Source organism: Hoplias malabaricus, chromosome 10 (genome assembly GCF_029633855.1).
Source record: "Hoplias malabaricus isolate fHopMal1 chromosome 10, fHopMal1.hap1, whole genome shotgun sequence".
NCBI lineage: Eukaryota > Metazoa > Chordata > Actinopteri > Characiformes > Erythrinidae > Hoplias > Hoplias malabaricus.
Window position 1 is genome coordinate 29,017,247 of NC_089809.1, and position 17,137 is coordinate 29,034,383.

Below are 17,137 nucleotides of genomic sequence, written 5' to 3' on the forward strand. Positions count from 1 at the left end.
CTATAATAAAATTAGTTGTAGCAGAAACACTGATGCTCAATCAGTAAAATACATAGGGTGCCAGATCAGTTAATATAAACTGCACAGGTTTATCTACATTTGTGCGTTTATTGCTTATACATATACATAAATAATAAACCACCCTATTCTCCCTAATGGTCCACTGGGTGGCGATGTTGCATTTGATTGCAATGCTGAAGTTTCAGAAATAAGAAACACAGTGTTTGATTTACTTTAAAAAAAAGCCTTTGTTGTGATTATTAGAATAATTTAGGGAGTGATGATGAACTTGGAATTTGCTCCAAATTTTGTATAAGAGCAAATATTATTAAGAAATCTTTTGTGCCGCTTTAACATCTTAAGATTTTTATTTTTTATTTTTGCTTTAAAAATTGATTTATAATCCCCATAATATTTTAGTATGGGATTCCATGTACAGCCCTCACACCAAAGAAATGAATAGTAAACAGTCCTGCAGCTATATTTGGTGACTGAGTCAATGTTCCATGTCACAGATTTTCTGTGTAAAATTGTTATTTGTGGAGAAGCCTGGAGATGAAGAACCAGAGACCATAAAAAAGGGGAAGAAAAAAAAACAGCAACAACATAGGAAAAGACATCAATAGTGGGGTGACAGGGTGGTGGAACAGTGTCATTGTCACATAGCTCCGGGGTGAGTTATAGCCATGCCATAAGTGAATGTGAAGAGTTAAGAGTGTCCGCGCAGTGTCTGTGTGGGTTTCCTCCAGATTCTCCAGTTTCCTCACACAATCCATAAACCCGTTTGTAGGTGGACTGACAATACACAAAGTGTCCATAGCTGTGATGGTGTTACTGCCTTGTATCCAGTCATTCTGAAAATGCTCTGGACCCACAGTGACCATGAACTGGATAAGTGGTTACAGACAAAGAATGAATGCGTCTATTGCAGAATTTAATTTGCTTTAACAGCACTGTTCTGAAATTAAGCGTGAGGTGGGTTGCTTTCCTACTTTCCTCCAAAGCTACAGTGCAGTTTCTGTAGTGCTGAGTCTGGAGTAATAAAAGACAGATGCTCTTTTCTCCCTATTACAGGCCACTAATTTAAGCATCACAATGATTCTGAAGCTGTAATTTTAAAATAGATATGCTAATTAGTGTTTCTAAATCAAAATTGTGTTCTATTCATCAAAAGACGTCAAGGACTACTTGGGTTTAATTATGTTTATTTGATCGGTGAACAATGAAAAGGATGGACACACAAGGTCAGATCACCTTTAAAATCACCCAAATGTAATGGTACACAAAACAACAGGGCAAAGAAGACCAGCACCAAAGTACATGTACACAATTAACAACTGTAACCAACAAAACGTTGCTCCGGAGTGATGCAGCGGTATAAGAGTTGGCAACATTACCAGGTGATGCCTCAGCTGGCCCATAGTCAGCCTCCTTGGATACTTCAAACTAAGCAAGTCCGGCTCCACTCAGCTGGGAGTAGGTAGAAGTTGTCTACCTTGAGCACTCTGCCACATCCTGCATTTTGTCTGTTGTGCAGCCACCAATTTGTGTAACAGCTGCTGCCATTTCTAGTGCCAGTGCTGCTGGGTTGCACTGTTCTCTGCCCCTAGAACTTGCTCCACTGTCCAAAGCACTGCTTAAACTCCATGTGCTGTCATCGCCAGTAGCTTCCATCATTGTAGACCTATGGCTTTGTTTACCTTTGCCCAAACATGATACCATTTGTCACTTGGAGGACTTCCAAGGGCCACCCATCATCCAAATATGTCCTAGTATGAGCACATCCTGGGGATGGCATCCAAAGGTGGTGCCTACTAGCCTCAACTAAAGTGGTAAGCTTCATTGGCTAATGTTGAACAATGCTTATCCACTGCTAGAGCTGGGGCCAGGCCACAAAACTCCTAAAATGATTTCATATTCTCTGGCAATGTGTTAGTGTATACCTGATATTTGGGCAAAGTGTTGTAGGGACACAGAGTGCTGTGGCTGCTGATTCAGCAGTGCTGAAAGAAGAACACTGGAAAGCCTTGCCCAAATCCATCACTGCCAGCTTTCCGTAAACTTCCAGTGTCATGATTGGGCCTTGCCAAGTTGTTGTGTGTTTCTGTGCTGCTGCAAACCACTGTCTGCTCTGTCAGTCCACTGGGAAAGTTGCTACTCACCACTGTTTTCCTTCAAGCCACCATTGAGTGTGAAACTTGCTTGTAGAGCACCATGTTGGATCCGCTGTCAAATACAGATCCATTGGACCATCACTGTCAAACACTTCCCAAATTGATGGGACTGACTCTTGCAACCACAGTGTCTCCCTGGAATTGCCTATGCTTAAACTGCCCTCTCAGTCAGAATGCAGGCATCACACTAAGCAACCTCGACCCAACATCCCAATGTTTACTTCCAATTTCCAACAATTTTGTTGCAAATAAAATTGAGAACTTACAGTTATAGGCAAAACCAATAATATGGTTTGTGTAATAAGTTTAAAAAATTGAGGGTGTCATGTCAATTTCAGCCATTCTACTGGTCCCTGATAGCAAGGAGATGTCGGATTACGGTTGGTCCATTGAGGGCGAAGTTGGAGGTCCACTGGTGTTTTGCATTTTGGCATTTTGTGATTAAACAGAACTTTAGAGAAAATGCCAGATTTTAGCATTTTTCCACCCACAGTCCAATTTAACTAATTTTCCTTCATTAGGTTCTCTTTTTATTCTTTATAAATAAGATTAATAAATCATTTTAATCCAGCACAGTGTCAACATTTTCAGCATAATCTTTTTACCAGGAATAATCATTATTATATCTCTCATAGTTGTTTATAGTATTTGTATCAGTGTGTTTACCAGAATAAAAGATTCTGTGAATTTAAAATCTGTTTGAGGAGATTAAAAATTTGTTATATCATGTAAACAGGACAGTAATCTGTGTGGTCCAATGGAGGACCAGCAATGTTCTTCAGTCAATGGTTTGCCAACCTACTTACGCCAGTGGACCGATATATGCTTGCTGTCTGGCGTGTTTTTGAACACAAACATAGCAAATTAATGTGTTCATTGTAGATGTGTAAAATAATTGTTATTATTAGAATAAATACAAGTTGTATTATTTGATATCTTGCTATTGATTAACTGTTCGGGTATGTTGAATATAGCCTTCAGGTCAAAAATGGTCAGTTTGTGGAGCATAGCATTGTGTCCAACTTTAACTTCCAACTTCTGGGGATGTTCATTTGGTGGGAAACTCATTTTTCCAATGACATTGACACCCCTTTAAACAGCAAAACACAACAAATCAGTACGTAATTGCTTTAAAGGTTCATATTACAAACAAAATTTCAGTGCACTACAAATTTGAACACTGTGACTTTAATAAATAATGCTATAGACAAGTTATGAAATGTCTGGTGAAATATGTAGGATTTTTGTTCATTACTGTGTGTGTGTGTGCGCGTGCGTGTGAGTGAGAGAGCGAGAGAGATCTGTTTCCAGGGATAACTAAAGTGAACGCTGCTCTGCTCCCTGAAAATCCTAGAAGAGATTTTCAACGCTACGCGGGGGTTCGCTTCCTTCGCAGAGGCTCATGGGTATTGAAGTTCCCTGCGTTGACTCGGAGATTGGCTACATCCCAAATGATCCCTACTCCCTACGTAGTAATCCAATGAGTAAGGCGTGTATTTATGGCTTCCTCAAACCAAATAGAGCACTAAATGTTGTGTAGGACAGTGTGCTTTTATAGACACGTAAGGCTCTGTTGCAGGCCCCACACTGTTCATGGCACAGACCGCAGGGCGCTATAAGACCTCAAGCCTTTGAGAAACGCTCACCGTGCTCTCCGTGTTTGGACTACATATCCCAGACTGTGTTGGGAGTTGGTTTCCGGCTGGATCACTGAGAGAGAGAGAGAAGTTTGAGTGGTGTGTGAGAGTGTGTGTAGAGTGAGAGGCGGAGATTCGGCCGTGTTTGTGGAGACTGTAAACTACTGGGAGAAAGAGAAGAGCACAGACCTGGACACGCAGAGCTCAGAGGAAGGTAAGAACTGCTGCAAATCTACAAGAGAACGGACCGAGCAGATTGTACTGGGGGAAAGTGAGAGAGGACGAAAATCTGGGAAGAAATAATGGATATGATCCTTTGCAGTCCGCGCCTCTTCCAGCGAAACTTGTAGGTCTGGTGATTTAGGAAAAAAGCGGCTTAGAAAGCGGTTTGCAGAGCGGAGTGAGAGTGGGCTTTTTTTGTCGTCCACGGGCAGTCCGTAGCCTGCTTTGTTTCACGGTTTCACGGTTTGTATTCATAGTTTCTTTGGCAGCAAACTTACAAAGGCTGTGCTCTGAATGAATGATACAATAGAGCAACGTCGAGGCGCCTCTCGTCGTCCGCGGTGCATCCAACAACAACGATCTGTTTGGCACCGGCGGAAAAAACGCTTTTAGTCCACTCAGCTATTAGCTTTCATTATCACACCGCTGCCCTGGACGAATAACTCAGACCTAAAGGCCGGTCTTTTCCCTGTCAGCGCAGTGCTGAGAGACTGAACCAGCCGTAGACTGTTGACTAAAGTGGATGTGGTCAGATCTACTGTGGGCTTCACTCAAAGCATCACCGCGTAAGAACCTCGGGGCTTAACCCCAGAAAACCACACACGCAAAACACCGCGTTTCCAAAACTGTATCTTACAAAAGAAAGGGGGGAAGTGTTCATTTGAAATGTGTGTGTTTTAGAGTTTTTGTGGTGAAACCTTCACACAGCTCGATTTAATACTGTGCTACAAGCAACTGACATTTTCCACTTATTTAAAATGATAAAATAGCACAGATATAAAATGGAGACACGAGGTTTTGTCCAGGCTGGAACCGAGGGGCTAAAGCTAGTCTCAGTGTCTGATATCTCCTGTTCTCTGAGCTTGATCCTAAACACCAGCTGCAGGAATGAGCAACCACTGAATCACTGAGCTTCGGAGAGGAGCCGCTTTCGCTTTGTCAAAGATGGCAGTTTCATGTTCAACATCGGCACATAAGTGGATAGATGTACAGTCAGCAGCGACATCGGGAGAACGAGGCTGACGGATTCGCCCGGGCTGGTGGTCGATGATGTTAATGGCGCGGTGGCTCCGGAGACCGGGACACGGTTCTGATCTTCAGCCGTGTGTGTGTGTGTGTGTGTGTGTGTGTGTGTGTGTGTCCGATCCGTCCGCAGGAGCGCTGCACGCGCGAGATTGAAATGCTCCGTCTGTTTCAAGGTAGGATGAAGGACAGTCTTCTGAGGCTAAGAGAAACTTGGACTTCATTAATGAATATGGAACGATATACTCGAGACTGTGCCGCTGTGTGCATCTTTCTGCAGGAATGGGATTTTGTTTTCCACAATTAACGCATTCCGTTAAAGAAATGATTAAAAAATCAAGCCCTCTAATCTCACCACAGTTCAGTGTTCCTCAGCCTGGCCAAGAAAATAAAGTTGTGCACCTCAATACTCTGTACCCATCCCAGTAAAAATAGGTCTAAAAGTAGTCTGTCGGTCAAGGACATATTTTAAACGTCAATGGACGTCCAAAATTCATCTTAATAAGTTAGTTATCAAGTGGTGACCAATCGATAACGTCAGTGGACGTCCAAAATGCCTTTTATACAAGTCATTTATTTCGGGACCAATTAACAACGTCAATGGACGTCCACAATACGTCTAATAGTCGTCTTTTCAATGTCTGTGTTCGGACGTCTTTTCAACTTTCATTTTCAAACTTACGAGAACGTTGATTAGACGGCAGTCGTTACGTTATTTCAACGTTGAATCAACGGCTAAATGTTTACTGGGATAGTTCATTATTATCAACACCATTTCCCATTTAGGTGCACTTTGTCGTTCTAAAATTACAGATTGTTGTATACTATATGATAAGAGTAATCTTGGATCTTAGAGTAAGAGGATTTAATTTTTTGGCCACGCGTTTTAATAGAAGAAAAAGAGTATAGTTAACAGAGAGCTCCATTTCTTTTATAGTACCCTAAAAGTTCCAGTGCTGAAATAAAGAAGCAGAATTTGGACACCAGAAATGTGTTATATGGTTAAGGAGAAAATGTGCACACTTTGAATTTTCAGTGAACCCAATTGTTTTTTTTCTTAATTAAACAAATATCAAATACATTTTTTATCCTCCGGGTGCTCCGGTTTCCTCCCATGGTCCAAAAACACCTTGGTAGGTGAATTGGCGACTCAAAAGTGTCCATAAGTGTGAGTGAATGTGTGATTGTCTGTTTTCCTGCAAAGGACTAGCCCCCCCTCCAGGGTGTGTTCCTGCCCAGTGATTCTGGGTAGGCTCTGGACCTACTGTGACCCTGAACTTGACAAGTGGTTTCAATGAATGATTGAAAATACATGTTTTAAAATATTAATCATGTCAAAAGCAGTCTGGTAATTATTTAGTTTAATGAATGTGAAGTTATATATAATGAATTCTGTGAACTTGAAATCTTGATTAGCTGAAGCGTGACTAACTGCTTACATTAATATGATAAAGTGTCAGTGTGGTGCTACCCTCATATTCGTACCATATATTAGGAAACATAACTGTACCTTATTCTATAACCATCTTTGATTTAAAATTTATATTGATTTCATATGCCCCCTTTTGTCTCCAGGATTTATATTGCATTCTTTTATTCTATACAGTTCTATAACGAAAGATTACAAATTCACCTCTCCTTTGGGAGGAGAGAAGGTAACGTACCTTTACTATAATGACCAATAATGTACCTTTATTGTACCTTTCTTTGAGAGTGGATGTACCCTGAACTGACATTAATCTGACACCTTTTTCATGCAGTGTCAGCCTTTTTGGAAAAGTTGTTTACTTTATGCACCACTGCCTTTTTCCCAGTTTAGAACCAAAACATTACTGTTATTTAGGTTTGTATCTGAAATGAAAATTTGTCATTTAATTGAACATGGGGTAAGATTTAGATTTCTTGCTCCTAGGCTCTACAGTGTGCAGTGTGATATCTCAGCCTCCTTACTGGTGCTTAGCTATCCTTCTTGCTAAAATATAAAGCTGCCTGAGCCTGAATGTATGGGAGGAACTAATAATGGTCAAATTACTTATTGGTTAAATGTATTCATCACAGAGCCTATATAATATAGAGTCTACAATACCAACAGCCAAAAATCTCTGGATACTTTGTTCCGAATGTTTACTGTTAACATTAGATTTGTGTGAGAAATTGCCTGAGCACACTAGACTAACTCCACCTACTTTTAAGGTTCTGTAGTGTGAAAAGGAATGGACACAGGTACCGTACGAATGGTATGTAAAATTTCAGGTTCGGATTTATAGCTGCATTTTGCTGTACCATACTCTGCCTGGTGGAAAAAAGGCATTAGTAATGGAGAAGTGACAGTTCCATTTGAAGATAGTGTAATATTTCTGTTGCCTGTTCAGTGTGCCTGTTTTATATTTAGGCAGGTTATTAATTTACAGCCAATTTGACTGCTTTAGGGTAATCAAGTCTGATTGAGGTGGTGGCATGGAGAATATCTCAAACACCTCTCAGTACACTTTGACAGCTGTCAGGGTGTTCTATTTTCAAGACCATTTACTGGAAATGAAGTGCTTCATGACCAGCTCTGTTAATGCAATTCCATTTTAGAGGAGATTAATGGTGGAGGTTGGTCCTGTGTCAAGTGTGATTCGTTTTACTGCAACTTCTAAATGGTGTCTATGTCAGTGGTGTCATGTAGTGCAGTTCTCAGGTGTGTTGATGATGGAATCGGTGTGTTGTGTTTTCAGCTCGGCTGAAGGTTTAGACCCTCCCTACGGCCAGAAAGTCTATAGGTTTACAGGATATTGCAGGTAAAATGACTTCAGGACTAAAGTTCGGAGAGGACAGAGGACAGCAGCGTTTTGGACTCCTTGTAAAGTGGGCCATGTGTCCCTGTGGTGAGAATAGATTTTCTGGGACAGGCGTGGCTATGACGTACAGAATGGGTCCGGAATGGGAACGAAGGCTGCCTTCTGCCCATTCTAGAGGGGTCCAAAGATGTGTAGGTGATCTGTGGTCAGATCTGTGTGGAGGAGGCAGCCTGCAAGATTCACTTCACAGCCCCCACACAGACACACATCCAGCCAAACAGACGTTCTACCCTTAGATATAGGCCTGCATCAGGAGAAACTTCTGTAAGTATAAACGCATTGGGTCAGCTTTCTGTGTGGTGCTCCGCTCCTCACATCTCACCCCTGAATTTGGCAGCTCACTGCAAAACTGGAGCTCACTGTTGGCCTCGTGTGCATAGATACCGATTATTCTCAGCATTGTTACTGGCTGTTTCTAGCTGAATCTAAGCCTTTGACTGACGTGCTTTTTCATAGTGTGGGATAATATTTAAAGATCACTCAAACAAGCCACATTCTCTTGTTACCGTTACATAACTGTAAGGGAATGTTAGATGGATACAGTTAGTTTGCAAATGCGTCCGCTGTCATCCTTTTCTCCATTTCCTTTTTTTTTTTTTGTTGGTTGTGTTTGGAGAAAGAACCCTTTTGGTGCCGCAGCATGATGTGGGACACTAAGCCTACTTTTAAGTGTGTTAAGCTATTCTTAGGCATTAAAGATATAGACCATGCTTTTCTTGCACATAGGTGACTTTTAAATGTAGAATTTTTTTTTCCCCGAATTTTTGCACTTTTGTTTACTGCTGTTTGATTCTGCACAACATTTTCTCTCTGTACTAAACCAAAGAATTACTTTGGTTCGTTTTTGTCATTGTTATTTAGGCTTCATGACTTCTGCTTTTTGCCTCATTACTTTGATGTGGTACCTGATGGGTTGTTAATGTTCTCCTACAGACATTTTGGATTAAGGGAGAAAGCTGTCCAGTAAAGGTCATGCAATGACACATTGATTCACAGTACTTTCCAAAGTAAAACAGTGTATCAAACCTAAGATCTTTCATGTATAAATGTTTTAGAGTCAGTATTAAAGCTTGCTGAGACCACAGTGCTCTTTTTGCTTGATGCTACGTAAGTTCCCTGTTTAATTTACAGTTTATCTGGTCTTTGTTCCCTGAGGGTGTTCTTTTTTAACAGTCACATCCTAACTGGTGCATGATGGTTTGTGAGGAGTTAATGCTCAAACAGGAACTAGGCCAGTTACATCCCATTTTCACACTTCCCATCCTCAGGGAGGCTGTGGTGGTGCTGTGTATGTGTGTGTGTGTTTTTGTGTGTTCGTGAATATGGCCATGTGTGAGGTAACTGACACTTGCCAGTGGGCTGAAGTAGCATGCATGATGACTTCTAATTCGTAAGTGATTAATATGAGCAATATGGGCATCGTCATCTTGGTTAGCTAAATTGGCACTGATCATGAACACATGGTGCAGTCATGATACTGCAAACATGTATGGCTGACCCAAATAATTTAAACCATTTTTTTTATTTTGTTGCTACATGTTTCTGTATTGGGTATTCTGAAGCATTGTCCTTTTTAACAACTTTAACAGACTTGAAGACTTGGGCATGTTTTAAAAAGCTTATTTATCATTATTTCATAAATCTTGAATCAAAATAAAGCCACACTCACTCTGAAATATAAAAACTTTACCAAATCTCTTAGAATGACTGCTATATGCTCTACGACAGAAACTGATACAATGGAAAGAAACTGACAAATACCCATCAGTGTGTTTAGCTATACTATTGGCTTTTGATTGGGCAGCATCTGCCCCTCATTTGCTCACAGAGAAGCATAGACTCTAACCCCACGTTAACACTAGAAAGCGACACTAGAAGGTTTCTCCTAGTGTCCCATATTTGTCTCTTGTGGGTGTACTCACGGGTGCTTGTGTGGTCTCTCTTTGTTGTGTACCCAGTAGGGATTTTAGTCATAGTGATTGGTTCTAGGAGTTGTCAGACTCAGCGGTTACATCATGCATTCACTTAATAGCTCATTGGTATCTACTCAAATTATTGTTCTTTGATACTCCTAAATCATGCTTAAAAATCACCTCCTCTCATAGGAAATGACTGGTTGTCTGTCACTCTGTTGTCTTCTAGAGTGAAGTGTGTGTGCGAAGGAGACAAACACCTGGCTACCTTATTATTTTAGCTGTTTCTTTCCATTTCTGAACCACGGTAATTTTTTCAAACTATAACTAGCTGAATCATTCATTCAGATGAAGTTTTATGCTTGCTGGGTCAAGATTTCTACCGTCGTAATGGAGCTGAACAATGAGCAAATTATGAAAGTAATCTGTCTCATAATTATATAACATTTATACTTATCTACAAACTTACATGCTTTGTCATAGTAAGGGAAGTGGCGTGCACATGCTTCCATGTCCCTGTGTGTTATTCACCACAATCTACAGCCTCTACAGGGTGCTGTGGTGTGAAAAAACAGAGCAGACTTACAGTAACGGAAACACTGACATCTGATCTGTTTCGGGACCCTTCCCCAACACTATCTCCAGTCCATCCACTCAGCATTTTATATCAGCTGTCACATTCATATCATTTAGCTTTTCTTAGTCTGAAGTTGTAGCTGTGGCGTCAGCTGTTACTGAAGCATATATTTTCTAGTCTAGAATTGTCTCAATCCAGTTGTTATGCAGAAGTCACCACACCAGCATATTTCAGTCAGGTTTTTTTTTTTTTTGCTGGGCAAAGTACTTGGGAATTAATGCCCTTTCTGGAAAGCGTTTTGAGTAGGTCACTGCGTAAATATGTCTAACATACTTTACCTGAACAAAGACAAAGGCTCTTTATTTATGAAATAGTGCTGCTGAAAAAAAATGGATAGCATACCCTTTGTCTTAGTCAGTGAGTCATACAGTTGGTGGAGAAGTTGCTACAGATTATCATTCAGTAAACTAGCACGTACTGTGCAGCTGCAGTAGCCTTGTTGATTACAGTAAGGTTCTCGCAGGGCAACCCAGGGTGCAAACGCACATAAATAAACAATTTATTATTATTATTATTTTGTAGAGTTCATCCTGATCTGGAAGAAAATAATGCAGTATTGAATGTGGAGTTTTTCCAAGGATCAATGGTACAGTCCTAGGTGGTTTCAGTGTTGGTATTTGTGCAGCAGTGACAGATGGATGAATAAATTTTTTTACTTTATTGATTGCCACAAATCCATAGAACAGTCAGAAAACATTAACTTTATGAAATTACATGAACTGCACATTTTATATATACACACACACAATTTTTTTTATTTTGGATAACAGCTAAACAAGCTGTAATTTTTGTATGTTGCCTTAAGAAACATAATCTGTAACTTTTAAGCATATTTCACTTTAACATATGTCATACTTATACCAGTAAGGATTTGATACTGTTTTTACAATGGAAATAGCTTCAAAATATATTCTTACAATTTTGGTTGGCTCATCTTAACATGAAGTGATATAAATAAATTAGTGTCTCCCTTACTTTCCATCATAATCATGTCACATCCATTTGCATGCTGGCCACTTTCTGTTACAATGACATGGTACAGACTCAGTACACGTAATGAACCAGTTAAAAAATAAGTGTCTTTTTATGTTGAAATGACAAGATTTTCTTCTTACTTTAAACAACTGCTCAGTCTAGAAGTAAGTCATTTTTTTACATTGGGTCAAGATGTTAGCATTGGGCCTAATGCTTAGATGTTCCCATTCCATCCCCTTGGCACTTGAAGCAGTTCATTCACATTTACACATTTGGGCAAAGCCCATAATGCCTGAGGAAGTGCTCTGAAGTTTTAGGATTATTTTGGTGTCTGAAACCTCAAAAATGTGAAGCTGCTGTGGCTATCTGTCACAGCTCAAAATCATGCTAACCTCCTTATGCTTAACCCTAGCATTTACTGTCTGCAAAAAATGTATGCATTTCTAGTGTAGCCATCACTTTGTTTTAAGCATTACAACAGTTAAAATGTCAGAAACAAACACCAATGAGGGATGTTGTCACTCCAGAATAAACTCATTCCTTGCATTTTCAAAATTAGTGCTCTAAGGTAACCCTGTTTCCTTCTGCAATATTCTCTCTCTCTCTCTCTCCCTCATATTTTTCTGAACTCTCTAAATGCATGTCACAGGGCAAAATAGTATTCCACTGTCTTGCATCCTCTTAGTTTAACAATAGATAAACTAATACAGGAGTTAAAAGCTCTTAAAAAGCAGTGGAGGCACGTAGGGGAAAAGGAAAGAGAGGGCATTAAAGTACTACAGATAGAGCTTAAGGGTAGGTTGGCAGTGTTAAGAAGAGCAGTGGATCATGCTAGGGCAGTGTTCTTTAGGAATCCTTTTAATTTGTGAAGACCTTATTTGGTAAGGAGAAATCAGGGAGTTTAAAAAGAGGGAATTAGAGGAGCATTTCAATTATAAGTATAATGCAAAGGAGCTAGAGTTGCTACAATATATTCCACCACTAGGTGAAATAGAGCAGCAAATGGAGGTTAGCCCAACAAAATAGACTGAGGTTCAAGATGTGGTGCATCATGCAAAGGCGGGTTCTACTCCAAAGCCTAATAGTGTGCCATATCAGGTGTACAAGTATGCACCTAAGGTCTTGAGGTTTTTGTGGAGGTTGATGGTCATAGTTTGGAAGAAAGGGATCATTCCAGACGAGTAGAGAAGAGCAGGTGGGATCCTTATCCCTAAGGTGAAAGATGCTGTGAGCATAGAACAGTCTTCTTAATGTGAAAGCATGAAGACTTGCTGCTTATTAGAAAGCAAACAAATTAATTTAGAAAGGGGTTTCTGGCTTTGCAGGGTGTTTGGAACATAGCATCATGATCTGGCATCAGATTCAGACAGCAAAGAAAGAGCGTAGAGATCTACATGTCATTTTCCTAGATTTAGCGAATGCAATTGGCTCAGTGCCACAAATGTATTTGGAAAACTGTAACATTTTTCCAGGTGCCAGGTAAGATTACTAGGCTTGTTAAAGCATATTTTGAGGACATTCAGTTTTGCTTTGTACAGGGGAATTAGTTACATCATGGCAGCGGTTAGAAATGGGTATAATGTCTGGATGTACGATTTCATAATTAGCATTTATTATAACAATGGAGGTAGTAATCAGGGCCTCTAAGTGGGTTGTAGGCAGGTAGAGGTTGCATGATGGTACTCGGCTTCCCCCAATCAGGGCTTACATGGACAACATGATGACCTTGACGACTATTGCGCCTTGCACACAGTGGTTGCTAGGGAAATTAAATGATAATCTTAGGTTGGCAAGGTTGAAAGTTCAACGGTCTAGAAGTCTGTTAAAGCAGCAACTTTAGGAGGAAGGAAGTGGAACCCAGGAGCTCATTAGAGCTAAGGGATGCGATTGGCCAAGTGCAAAGTGGAAAAGCGGGTCTTGGATCAGGTGATTTCATTTGAAGCATTTAATAAGGCCACATCACCAGAGAGAAGTCAAATGATGGCTAGATTTATTTACAATCAGGAAGAGGAGGCACAATGTACAGCAGCAGTGTCACAGGCAAAAGAAGGCCAGTGGATTCACTGGGATAATCTAGAGAAGCGGAAAATCATTTGGCAAGAATTGTGGGCGATTTAGACAAGTCGTATTAAGTTTTTGCTTGCAGCAACTTATGATGTCCTTCCAACTTCACAAAATCTTGGACAGTGGCTCGGTGAAGACCCTAGTTGTAGATTATGTACAGGGCTTGGCATGCTGAAAGCATATTCAATCAGCTTGTAAGGTTAGTTTGTCGCAGGGGAAGTATACATGGAGACATAATCAGGTTCTAAGGGTTTTAGCATGTTTGTTGGATAGCAAAAGCTTAGAGGTAAGTGTGTGAGGGGGAACATATTCGAGAGTATGCACAGGCTATAAATATTGGTAGATTGGGTGAAGCATGAGATTGGAAATTTCTGGTGGACGTAGGAAAATAACTGCAGGTCCCAGAGTTCATTGCGTTAACTACACTGAGGCCAGATACGGTGCTGTACGCTGTAAGTAAACAGATAATTTATTTAATAGAGTTAACAGTTCCATTTGAGGATGCAGTAGACAAAGCATTTGAAAGGAAGAAGCTGAAATACACTGACTGGCGGCTGAGGTGAGGGGGCGCAGGTGGCAGGCACATGTAAGACCGGTGGAGATAGGTGTTATGGGATTTGTAGCTAAGTCTGCAACGTCCCTGCTTGTTTAGTTCGGCATCAGGGGCCGGAAACTAAGGGCAGCTTTGAAGGCATTATCAGAAACAGCTGAAAGGTCTACTCAGTGATTGTGGATAAGGGGAACATAGACTAGTTGGGGAAATGCCTTGTAGAGGTGCTGTTGTGGTGGTTGGTGATGTAGTGCACATAGATCACATGGAACTGGTGGCACTGAGCATGCATTAACAGTGCCTGTGGTGCTAGGAACAGCTCTAGTCACCAGGGAGACCAGTGTGGATTTATGGTTGTTGATGTTTAAGGATAAGATAACACTGTAAAGCTAGCTTGGTGTGGGGTGTGTCTGGGACACCAGACTTCACTGTTGAACCTTCAGGAGGTGTCGTGGGGTTAATTCAGTGAAACACTGACGAGGGGAGGTGCCTACATGATGACCCCTGTGAAGAGTTAGTGATGCAGTGGGTGGTTTGGGTACTCGTGATGGGCTCAATGAGTAACCGTAGATGTTAAGGGTAGCTGGTTGCTGATGGTATCATAAATGGCCACAGCAGCCTTAGGGTGTAGCTGTAGGATTGGAACAATAGAAATTGTGTGGCTGCCAGTAGGAAGAGAGTGGGGTGTGCCCTATGTGAAGCCCTAATGGATTGGCATAGGGTTTTACATCTTATCTGGTGTATGATTATAATTACTGCAACATTTTGAAATCATTTGGGAAAGAAGGAAAACAAATGCTTTAGTTTAAATGTAAAATATTTCCCCATCTTCCTTGCTGTATGATTGTAGATCTACAGCTTAAGTCTTCATTATAGAGTTTATCTTTTAAGAATGCACTAATTGGCATGACGGGTCATGGCTAGTTTAGCACCTGAACACTTTTACTAAAGAGGCATGCTGTAGTAACCCATACAGGAGGTGGATTGGCTTTGTCTTGCTGAAATAAACAAGTACTTCCATATGTCCTTTACTATTTGAAGTTGAGAAATCATTCAGTATTTGCCCATACACTCCCCATCTTCTGAAAGTCTCAGAGTCTCTTTTAAGTATTTTAAAATCCAGCTATGTCATTGACCTGTTTGAAAATATCCTTAATATGTTTATTTTTATAGTACTATACAATTTTACCAGTCCCTTGTTGCCCTCCTTGCCCTCCTGTCCTTTGGAAAATGTTGCTGGCAACAAATGACTATTTTTTTTATTAAATTATAAACTTTAGGTCTTAAACGATTTTTGCATCATTGTATTTTTTGTATAACATCCCAACTTTTCTGGAAATGGTGTTTGTACTTATCATTTTGTTTAATTTAAAAGGTACACTAAAATAATAGTGAGATTAACACATTTGAGTTAAGGATGAAGGAATTAAAGCGTTGTGGGCTGATACAGCTAGCCATTAGAGAGATATTATGTATATATGCTGATGTATAAACATGTAAATATGTAGAAATTAGCTTTAGTGCTACTTGAATTTGCTATTATAAAGGTGGCAAAATGCAGACATTTCAGCAAAGCAGCACAAAACAAATGTAAACAACTCTCTGATAAATATTTTTAAATATATATATATTTTTTATGCAAAAATCTGATAGTCTTCACAAAAGAAATTTTAGTAGTTATTAAATTCTAGATCAAAACAATTTAATTTGTGAAGCTTACCACAAATTGCGTGTAGCAGCAGCAAGGCTGTATGTGTCTCCTCTCAAATACACGTGATCCTGAGTCCAGAAAACCTGAATTGTTGTGTTGTTAATTATTCTTACAGCATGTCCTTGAGCTATACACCACATAATGTGGTCACATCAATGTATTTTATTTTTTCTGTGTCTTCTGATACATGTTCATGTGATTCTGAAAGCTGAAATTGTGATGTTGGTAACTACTGAGACACTACTGCAATATCTCAGCTGTTCGAAGAAAAATCCTATTACAAAACCATTCACATCTACTTTTTTAACCTTACAGTTTCTGCATGTCTTATTGACAATTCACCTCTCTCACTTTTTGCATAAAAATATACACCACACATGAGCAGAGACATTTCAACAAAAAAGCTTAGCATAACCTTTGTGTTTTTTGTTTTGTGCTTTGTGCTTTTGCTTTATGTAACTGTTGGTGTACCTCCCTCTACCTCTGAGCACATACAGAACGTATATATTACTGCCTGACCTTCGTTGTCCTGGTTAAAAGCAAAACTTCCAGCAGAGCTGTTCAAGATAGCATCATTTAAAATAATGTGAAAAACACCTCTTCCACACTTGCGTATCTGGCTTTTGTGTAATAACGAAAAACCTCAAATGGTTTTTAACTGATCTTAATGTTCTAGCTGCATTGCATTTAATGTATTCCAAATTAGAAACCCACTCTGGTGAATTTGTCAGTTTTCACCTTGCATGAATCATCTGTAGAGAGCTAGCCGTGTTCGTGTCGTGCCAGTGTTCTGCTCTTTCTTATCTGCTGCTGTGATCGGATGTGAGAGAGAAACTGAGCTGAAAAAGCACTGCTGCTAGTCTCACTCTAATCGATCGCTCTGACTCAGGAGATATTCATTAGCATTTCTCACACTCTGTACTGCTCCTTACCCCTATCTTGCTTTCTCTCTGTTCACTCGTACTCTCCCCCCACCCACCTCTCCTCCTTTATGTTTCATACATACACCTGTCGTCCTGTCACTTTTCGCATCTGGCCTGAAATGGTATACCATCTCCATTCTTCTCCATTTGTGTGCTTATATGTCCTTAAAAATAAAGGCCGCAAATGATTTTTATCTTTGAAATATTGTCCTAAGAAAATTTTTTAATTAGTATAGAATATTGACGTTACGTATATGATCTCTAGACATTTCACACCCTCAGTTTAAAGGTGTTTTAAGGAATCAGAGTTGGTTCTTCTGACATGACTGAAAAACACTGTCACCTTTTCTAAAGAGTCTCCCATTACCTTTACATTTCCCTGGAGAGCGTTTACTTTGAAATGAAGAAGGCCTTAGCTTCACCTGCTAACTAATATCACGATGTCCTCTAATTTTAAGAGTATTA

At 40.0% G+C, this 17,137-nt stretch overlaps 1 protein-coding gene across 1 annotated transcript in view; it reads left to right on the plus strand.

Moving 5' to 3' along the window:
- The first annotated feature begins 3,822 nt into the window (after window positions 1-3,822).
- Window positions 3,823-17,137, plus strand: part of phactr4b (phosphatase and actin regulator 4b) — a 45,453-nt gene continuing 32,138 nt past the window's right edge. The window contains exon 1 of the mRNA XM_066683813.1: window positions 3,823-4,025. The gene's annotated coding sequence lies outside the window, so the exon portion shown is untranslated. The remainder of the gene's footprint in view (window positions 4,026-17,137) is intronic.